General features: G+C 34.0%; 1 pseudogene; it reads left to right on the forward strand.

Annotated features, from left to right (window-relative positions):
• The first annotated feature begins 524 nt into the window (after positions 1-524).
• Positions 525-7,660, forward strand: LOC114730889 (nucleobase-ascorbate transporter 1-like; annotated as a pseudogene).
• The last annotated feature ends 787 nt before the right edge of the window (positions 7,661-8,447 follow it).

Below are 8,447 nucleotides of genomic sequence, written 5' to 3' on the forward strand. Positions count from 1 at the left end.
CCTAGGATACCCTGGCCGTCCCTGCATCCCTATGAAGGGTAAAACAGCCCTCCATTTATTAGACAAAAAGTGAATTAAAAGAGAATGCTTCCCTCCTTTACCAGGTTCCCACATAAAGCCTTGAAATTTCCCAGCTTCCTTCGAATGACCCCATTCGTGATATTGTGAATTATGGCGCCTTTGGCTTCCATGATAGTCATTAAGGAATGAAATTGAAGATCTTCGGGGGGATTTGTCATTTTACATTCTGTTTCGAAGAGAGAAAACAAGCTTATTGGCCACATAAGAGGGAGTTACCCAGAAGCTCCGAGCTTATGCGTACACACACACACGTATATATATTCATTTCCTTATTTATTCATTTTCATGCTTTTATTTGCTTACTTTATATCTGCACTTACTTTGTTCTGAATTCCTTTCCTTCCACCTTTTTTCCTCCTTCCCTCTCTGTTATTACTATTATTTTTTGTCTCTCTGTTTCTCTTCTTGTGTGTGCGCTTTGTTAGAAGCTTCAGCTTTCAACAATGGCGGACAATACCCATGCACCTATGGATCAGCTTCAGGACCTTGAGTACTGCATAGACTCAAATCCTCTGTGGGGTACGCCTCGTTCTTTCTCTTTCTATAATCTCATTTGGGTTTTGTTTGTTTCGGTTTTCCACGCTTAAAGAAATATGCTTTGTGGGTCTCTCTCCCTCTGTTGTTTTGGCGTCTATTGTCTTACTCATTATTACTTCCATTTTCTATTGCTTCTTATCTTCCTTTCATAATCATGTGCGCCTTTAAAAACAAGAGCTTTTTTAAATATTCATTTGACTGCAAAGTTGCAGTCAGTTTTCCCCCACAAAACAGAGGATGGAAAGCTTGTCATTTTCTAAAGTATGAGGATCGAACTTTTTTTCTTAGCATTACAGACATTTCGTAATCGAAGGGAAAATGCCGCTATTTGTTTTGAGTTTTCTGAGTAACTAAAGAAGTGTAGAAACATGCTTTCACTGTCCTTTTTGGTGTGTTGATTAAAAGTTCAAATTTTTACGTTTCTCTCTGTTTGCTCTCTGAGGGTAATTTTCTTTATACTTCTGCGAACAAATTTACACTTTGCATTCTGGCATTATAATTGGCATTTCGAGCTTCCCAGTACTTCATTATCATGTTTACTTAGCTATGGAAGATTAATAACCATGCGTTGCAAATGAGGGCATCAATAACGGCATCATGTCACGCTAAGTTACCCTTTCACCCTGTCAAGGGTGAGCAATTTTCTCTTTCTAGCTAGTTCTGGTGAATGATTAATTGATTACTGAAGAGATTAAAGTGGCCCCACATATTTATTTAAGACTAGTCTTTTATTTATTTAACCTTTTTCTATTGGTAACCCTTGCATGAGTTGATGTTCTATCTACAATAGCTAAGTCAATATTATTTATTTGTTTTTGCTCTATCCTACTCCTACAGTGAAATTATTTTGAATTCAAATCATCTTGTATAGTTAAAAGGTTTAAACTACTGGGCTATTTAGAATTGAGAAATGTAGCCATAGCATTAAAAAGGACAGAAATAGTTATGGACTTTATTTTCCAGACTTTGGACTAACTACTTTGTTGACTTATAAGAGGTGGAGAAATTTTAGGAAGACTCAATCATGTGCTTCTTGAGTTATGAAAATTATGCACTTGTTATGTTTTTAGTGAACTTGATAATGAATGCCCGAAGCCTCCATCAACATTTGTTTTTTGTTCTTTTGTTTATTTTTTCAAATTTTACTGGACAACATTCAGTTTTCTCTAGATTCCTAGCTGCATGAAATACAGATGGGAACCTCATGAAGCTCCCTTCATTTTCTTTATCATGGAAAACGGGTTAGCATAATGTTAATTTGTATCGTACAAAATTTAGTGATAATCAAAGTTTGTAAAATGGTAACTATGAGAAAATTGCCATTAAGATTCTGAAAAATTTTGCTTATATCACATATCCTATTGGCGTGTACATAAAGATTCACTTGGACGTTTCTCTATAAGTGACTAAGGTCTAGTTATGTTGCATCAAAAAACAATTGTCCAACTCTAGTCTTTTGTTGTCATTTAAGCATATGAATGTAAGTTGTCTGATATATTGCTTGTGCAAGTCAAATAATAAAAGAATGCTATTCTATAATCTGCTGCTGACTTTCTTCAAGCTTGGGAGATATTACAAGTCTTGGCTGCATTACCATGTGGCCATGTTAAGCATGTTTCAACTAAGCTATAATGTGTTCTGTTGTGTGCGGGTGAGAAAAGAATAGAGAGAGACTGAGAAAGAAGGAGGGAGGATTCTGTTACACCCTCCAAATCTTGATATCTGAAAAGTTCTAACTTTCTTAACTTTAACCAAATATATGATCTAAGTTAGAGTATAAGACGTCCAATATTTAGAGAGTGAAGAATACATGTTTTGGTATAGTTAGATGCTTGCTTACATTCTGTTCTTTTTTCATTAAATTTCTGTCCCTTTTCCTGCTCATAGTGAATGTCCTTTTTTGCAGTGAAAACTATTTTATTAGGATTTCAAAATTACATACTGGTGCTGGGGACAAGTGTGATGATACCTTCATTGCTCGTTCCAGCCATAGGAGGAAGTGATGTAAGCTAAATTTCTGCTGCCTTGTGTTTCTTTCATCTTTTTAACTTCCTTCACTATTGGCTCACATGTTGATGTATGGTTGAAAAGCCTTTTATTCGTGATTCACTGAAGACCAAGTAGGAATGGTATAACAGTTTGTTTATGCTTTTTATCTCTAAGTATCTACATTTAGTTATACCATGCTTGTGCTGATCTCATGTGCCAATTCCCATTCTAATTTTCAACTTGACAAAACTTTACAGAATTCTTTTTAACTATATAGGGTTAAATTTTGGCCAAGATGATCTTGTCAGGTTCTGTTAATATGGTGTACAAAGCATTTAGTGATTTGCTTGCTCATACAACCAGGGTGACAAAGCAAGAGTGATACAGACTTTACTCTTTGTAGCCTGCATTAACACACTTCTCTAATCACTTTTCGGAACCAGATTGCCCGTAGTTGTTGGAGGATCTTATGCCTATTTAATTCCAGTTGGTTATATTATCAGCGACTCTTCATTGCATCAAATTAATGATAATCATGAAGTAAGTTTCCTTCACACATCTCATCGTAATGCATCAGCTTTAACAATGATTTTCTTTTCTTTCTTGCCATCTGATAATTGACTAAGGTTCTTCCCTTGTCATTGGCAGAGATTTATACAGTCAGTGCGAGCTATACAAGGAGCTTTAATTTTAGCCTCAAGTATTCAGATAATCCTGGGATACAGCCAAGTTTGGGGACTACTTTCAAGGTACACAAGTTGCATCTGAAAATGTTGATGAAATGAAAATTACAAAAGTAATATATCTAAGCATTTACTGAAATATGGTTTCCCCACCTAGTGAAATAAGGATTGTTGTTGTTGGTGGTGGTGGTGTTGTTGTTGTTGATTTACTGAAACATGGTTTATGGATCTTCTCCCTAGATTTTTCAGCCCTCTTAACATGGCACCTATAGTTGGATTGCTTGGATTAGGACTCTTCAACGAGGATTTCCTGCGGTATGTGTTGCTATGAGCAGCTTTATATGTTATACATTTGGAAAACCTTAGCCTTTTCGAGGAGAAGAAAATGACAGGAAATTATGTGATCATACCATTTCAATTATAAAAGGACTTCTACTCTGTAATCTGAATGTTACTAAACAGTATGGCATCTAAAAAGCATTCCTTGAATAGCTGAATGCAACCTCTGAAGTTGATTCCTGTTTCAAGTGACTACATTTTTTTTCCTTGAAGCTTAGAGTTGGACCTCTGCTTCTATCTTTGCTTATTTGAAGGCTTAGTCTAAATTCTATCATTTTAGATTTCTGAATAGTACTTGATTTGACCTCTAAATAACCGTATTAATGAATCTTCTTTCAGAAGGCTATTTTAACTCACCGAGCTATCTAATGCCAGATTGAAACGTTATTTGCATAATTGCATACCATCTAAGTTTAATGGCTCATTTGGTATGCAGAATATTAGGGATAGAAAGTAAAATAGAATAACAATGGAGAAAAGAATCTTACTTATATGCTTGGAAAAAAAAAAGATGGTAATATTGAGTGATCATATGACGAACATAATAGATGCCATGTATTTGTTTGTTTTCTTTTTTTCTTTTTGTTTTTTTAATTGGAAAGGGAATGCTTTTCTTTATGATATAATATGGGCCCTAAGAGTACTCAATCATTTGATTATCTATTTCAGTTGGGAAACTGTATAGAAATTGGCTTGCCAATGCTCTTGTTAGTGATTGGATTATCACAAGTAAGTGGAAAATCACTAATAAAACATGGTGCTTCAAGCCATCACATTATTCAAATCTTCTTTCGGACAAAACTAATTCTGTCTAATTTGTAGTATTTTAAGCATGTGAGACCATTTAGAGATACCCCTATATTTGAAAGATTTCCAGTGTTAATTTGCATTGCCATTATTTGGATCTATGCTATTATATTGACTGCAAGTGGAGCTTACCAGCATAAACCTGCTAGAATACAGCATTTTTATCATACAGACAAAGCAAACCTGATATCTACAGCCTCATGGTACGTCTTTTTGTTCGATTCTTCTTAAATTTTGAACCACTTAGTTGCTGAGGTCTAAGGTTTCTTTCAATGCTAATAATAGGTTCCCGTACCCACTCCAGTGGGGCCCACCGACCTTTTCTGCTGGTCATGCATTTGCTACAATGTCTGCAGTTATTGTCTCAATGGTTGAGGTAACCATTTATTATCCTAATCATGTCATCTACCATTAGCACTCTTATTTTCACTATTCTGGCAAAGAGAATAATGTTCTTTTTCTGATGCAACATAGCATGCCTAAGTTATGTTTAACCAAATGCAAACACACGTGAGAAAACTTCAAGTGATAAAAGCTGTTGGACCAAAAACCCTAGGCTTTTAAATATATGTGGTACATATATTTTATGTCTTGTTCAAGTGGTTTGGAAATAACTTTCCATGGTCTTGAGAAATTAGTATAACCACACACCAGCTGCTCCTATTGTGTTCAGTTATTTCTGTTGACTATTTCTGTAGCTACAATATTTACACTCTGAAAATTGTTCAAGGGGCTGAAGATATTTTTCTCAACTCATTTATTTGGTAGTAATTAGACAAAGGGATTTTTCTTCCCTGTTCTGCAATGGCTATTATATCTTTATGATCATTATCCAATGTTCACTTTTATTATTTTTTCAAAGTAAGAGAATGATGTTTAATTTTTACCCTCAAAATCATTTTTTTATTATTTTCCGATCCATTCATTTTTCAACGTGCATACGAAATGATAAAAGGAAGAATTTAGAATAATCATAATGTTGGCCTCTTTACTATTTTGGGGAATTCTGCAATAGTGTTCTGATAAAGAATTTCTCATTACAGTCAACTGCTGGATATAAGGCAACATCCCGGTTGGCAATTGCAACTCCACGTGCTACTTATGTTCTGAGTCGAGGTGTTGGCTATTTACCATAAATCAGTTATTGATAAAGTGCAGCCTGTGGTCATACTGATTGTTAAATTTTGATTATATTGATTTATTGGTCCTGTTACTTGAATTGCAAGAAATCCATAATAACATTATTATAGATCTGATACTTGATGTGTCTGAAAGCTGATCCTATTAATTTTGCACAGGGCATTGGTGTCTTGCTCGGTGGTCTTTATGGAACAGGGACAGGTTCTACCGTTTCAGTGTAAGTGACACCCTTTCGTGAGATTTTACTGCAAAGTTACTTGCATGTGGTCTCTCTAATCTTTGAATATTAGTTTGATGACCATCTTTATTATGCATTCAGAGAAAATGTGGGCCTTCTCGGACTAACTCGAGTTGGAAGTCGAAGGGTTGTTCAGATTTCTGCTGGTTTCATGATATTCTTCTCTATGTTAGGTTGGTATAGTTCTTTCAAAACATTAGTCTGCACCATTGATACAACAGAAATGAGGCTCTGATGTTTTATTTCTTTCTCATGTTGTGTATTTTAATTGGGGAAAATGAAAATACATCTCTTCATCTCTTTGTAATTTATGAACATCATCAACTTTGAAATGATATATTTCCAACTCTGACATTTAAAACCTTTTGTTTATTACTTGGCTACAGAATTTGACATTTCATACCCTTTATCCTCCCACATGAACCGCCCCTATCAGTTTAAACGTAAACAAGAGGGCAAGAGTGGTTGGTCTCCCTACCTTAAAAAATGTATTAAAAAAGAGACATTATTGAGTATAACAAAGATATAAAAAAACATCCTTTCCATCGTTATCTTTCCTCCTCAATTCCAAACGGGGCCTAAATCCCAAAGTTTCTAGTAGAACTGTTTGCAAATGACTTAAAGGGTTGCATCCACATTTTCCCATCTTTTCTGATGTTCTAAGCTTAGTAAGTTAGTTGTTTTCTGTTATGATGATAGAGTAGAAATTAGAGTAGGAAGATAGTTTCATTTATGCTAGCTAAAGTATCGTTCTGTTTGTTTCTGCAGGGAAGTTTGGAGCCGTCTTTGCATCTATTCCGTTCCCAATATTCACTGTGCTGTATTGCATTCTCTTCGGTCTCGTAGGTACACAAGCAATTAGTTCAATTAAATTTTTATTTCTATAGTTAACTTTAGCTTCTCCATTCACAGTTACTTGTTTTTGTTCCTTCAGCTTCAGTTGGAATATCATTTCTTCAGTTCACAAACATGAACTCCATGAGAAACCTAATCATCACTGGGCTATCATTGTTCCTTGGAATTTCTATTCCTCAATTTTTCAATGATTACTGGAGTCCTCCACATCATGGCCTTGTTCATACCAATGCTGGATGGGTGAGTTTTCGTTTAGTGGCATAATTAGCTATTACGCAAAATTTGATTGAGAAGAGTAGTGATCAAAGTGTAAAATAGATATTACACTAGTTTTATGTGCAAGCAAAATGAAATCTCTTCCCAGAAATGTTGAACCAAACAGTTAAAGCTAAATAAATTACAGTTTACTTCTTTATGGTTTGACTCAAAATTAAAATGATTTAGAATATTTTTTATTAATTTAGAACTAGTTTTAGGCCTTTTGATGGGATTAAGTGGAAATTTGTCTTAAAAGGCTGAGATTATTGATTAAGACATAAGCAAACCATCCCTACATTGTTGCTGAAATTTTCGAACATCAAGAACTCATTTTTATGTGTGACAATGTGTCATCTTTGTAGCTCAATGCACTCATAAACACCATATTCTCATCACCGGCCATAGTGGCTTTGATCGTGGCGGTGTTCCTTGACAACACGCTCGAGGTTGAAAAGTCAAAGAAAGATAGAGGGATGACATGGTGGGCAAAGTTCAAAAAATTTAAAGGAGATAGCAGAAATGAAGAGTTCTATACTTTGCCATTCAATCTCAACAGGTTCTTCCCACCTACTTGATATTCATGAGAATGAGAAGCACAGATACATAAATCTTTAAGTCATGGCAAATATGATGAGTAATATTTTTTCTTCACAATTATCCCTCGATTTTTTTTAACTTGGTCCCACTTAGGATTACAAAGCATTTGGATTCATGCTCTGTAGATTCAATAAAGAGAACATTTGTGTTTCTAGTTTTAGTACCTTTTTAAAAACTCTCAAGACTATTTCTACTTTGTAGTTACATTCTTTTATGGAACTTTCTTCAAATGTATCAATCCATGAATGTAAAGAATCCTAGTTTCTTATATATGTTTGCTAAAGTATACTTTATTAGATGAATAAAAAGGGGGGAAAACAGCAAGACTTTGGTTTATAATAAGTGGACTATGAATGATATTTTTATTTTTAAATTAAACACAAGGAAGTTTTGTCATATTCTTTTTATAATTATCACTTATCACTGTTCCCTGTGAAGGCCGGATGTAATCTAATTCTTGTGTTTTTATAACATAATCTAATTCTATCTGATCATGGAATCTAATAATGCTCAAATTAACAATATTAGATATCATATTTATAAATGAAACAAAAGAAAATTATAACATACGTTGTTGTTGAAATGTGCAAATATATACAATAATTTAGTTGTAATGTAACTAGTTTATGTCTTGCCTAACAATATTTTTTAAAATTAAGTTGCATGAATGAAAATTATGACAATTAGAGTTATCAAATAAATGGCGGAGCTCACAACTCGAGCTGGTGTGTTTGAAATTTCTTAAAACAAAAGATAACAAAGTATACTTTAGCAAGACATAAATTAGTTACATTACAACCAGATAACTTATTTATTTTTCAATTTTTGTCTTTGATGAAAAATATTTTAAATTTATCTAATTTTATTAATGTTGAATTTTTATTCATAAAATTTACATAAATGTTCCCTTTAATGATATTTTT

The sequence above is a fragment of the Neltuma alba genome, unplaced genomic scaffold (assembly GCF_004799145.2).
Source record: "Neltuma alba isolate B1F8T4 unplaced genomic scaffold, ASM479914v2 tig00012772_pilon, whole genome shotgun sequence".
Classification (NCBI taxonomy): Eukaryota; Viridiplantae; Streptophyta; class Magnoliopsida; order Fabales; family Fabaceae; genus Neltuma; species Neltuma alba.